Source organism: Cebus imitator, unplaced genomic scaffold (assembly GCF_001604975.1).
Source record: "Cebus imitator isolate Cc_AM_T3 unplaced genomic scaffold, Cebus_imitator-1.0 Scaffold473, whole genome shotgun sequence".
Classification (NCBI taxonomy): Eukaryota; Metazoa; Chordata; class Mammalia; order Primates; family Cebidae; genus Cebus; species Cebus imitator.
Window position 1 is genome coordinate 1,588,824 of NW_016107788.1, and position 1,596 is coordinate 1,590,419.

Consider the following 1,596-nt stretch of genomic DNA (forward strand, 5'->3'; position numbering starts at 1 on the left):
GGGAGGCTGAGGCAGGAGAATTGCTTGAACCCAAAAGGCGGATATTGCGGTGAGCTGAGATCGAGCCATTGCACTACAGCCTGGGCAAGAGTGTGACTCTGTCTCAAAAAAAAAATTAATAATAATAATAAAAAGAAACAGAGTCTTGCTCTGGAGTCTTGGCTGGAGTGCAATGGTGTGGTCTCGGCTCACTGCAACCTCTGCTTCCAGGTTCAAGTGATTCTCCTTCCTCAGCATCCGGAGTAGCTGGGATTACAGGTGCCTGCTACCACGCCCAGCTAATTTTTTTTTTTTTTTAGTGGAGACAGGGTTTCACCATGTCGGCCAGGCTGGTCTTGAACTCCTGACCTTGTGATCCGCCCACCTTGGCCTCCAAAAGTGTTGGGATTACAGGTGTGAGCCACTGTGCCCAGCCTGGAGTCATCTTCTTGCTCTGTAACTCCTCGATGTGTGACTCTGGGAAAATCACCTCCTTTCTCTGAGCCCCATTTACCAGCTCATCAAAGGGAAATCCTCATCCTAGACCCTTTGCTGGGTGACCCTAGGCCAGCCTCTGCCTCTCCCTGAACCTCAGTTTTTTTTTTTTTTTCCTGACCCTAAGGCCCTGGAGAGGACAGTCTTCAGAGATAGGGCAGGGGTCCCCAGAACCAGGGAGTGCTGGCTGCCCTACCTCCCACATGTGTCCTGAGATGGGGCAGTCGGCCCAGGAGTGCTCCACGCTGAGCCCCAGCTTCCCATTGGAGAAGACGATTAGGGTGAAGGATTTGTCAAACCAGCTGTCGGGGAGAGTTCAGAGGGGTCACCGAGAGAGCAGGGCAGGGAAAACTCGGGGTGCTTTCTGAGGGACTTGAGGGAGTTTTCTAGATGGGGAGATGTGGGGTGCCATCAGGTGCTGGTGTGGGGATATCCACACCATTGGGGGTCCCCAGTAGTGGCTCTGGAGGTCTCCAAGACATGTCTGGGATTTAGAGTTTGGAGATTTTTTTTGGTCTTTTTTTATTTTTGAGATGGAGTTTCACTCTTGTCACCCAGGCTGGAGTGCAGTGGCAACATCTCTGCTTACTGTAACCTCCGCCTCCCGAGTAGCTGAGGGTTCAAGTGCTTCTCCTGCCTCAGCCTCCCAAGTAGCTGGGATCATAGGCACATACCACCATGCCCAGCTAATTTTTGCTTTTTTGAGGTGGAGTCTTGCTCTGTTGCCCAGGCTGGAGTGCGATGGCATGATCTCGGCTCACTGCAACCTCTACCTCCGGGGTTCAAGCGATTCTCCTGCCTCAGCCTCCTGAATAGCTGGAACTACAGGCACCCACCACCACACCTGGCTAGTTATATTTTTAGTAGAGACGAGGTTTCACCATACTGGCCAGGCTGGTCTTGAACTCCTGACCTTGTGATCTTCCCACCTTGGCCTCTCAAGGATTATAGGCATGAGCCACCTTGCCCAGCCTAATTTTGGTATTTTTAGTAGAGACAAGGTTTCACCATATTGGTCAGGTCAGTGTTGAACTCCTAACCTCAGGTGATCTGCCCTTCTCAGCCTCCCAATGTGTTGGGATTACAGGCGTGAGCCACCACGCCCGGTCTAGAGTTTGGAGA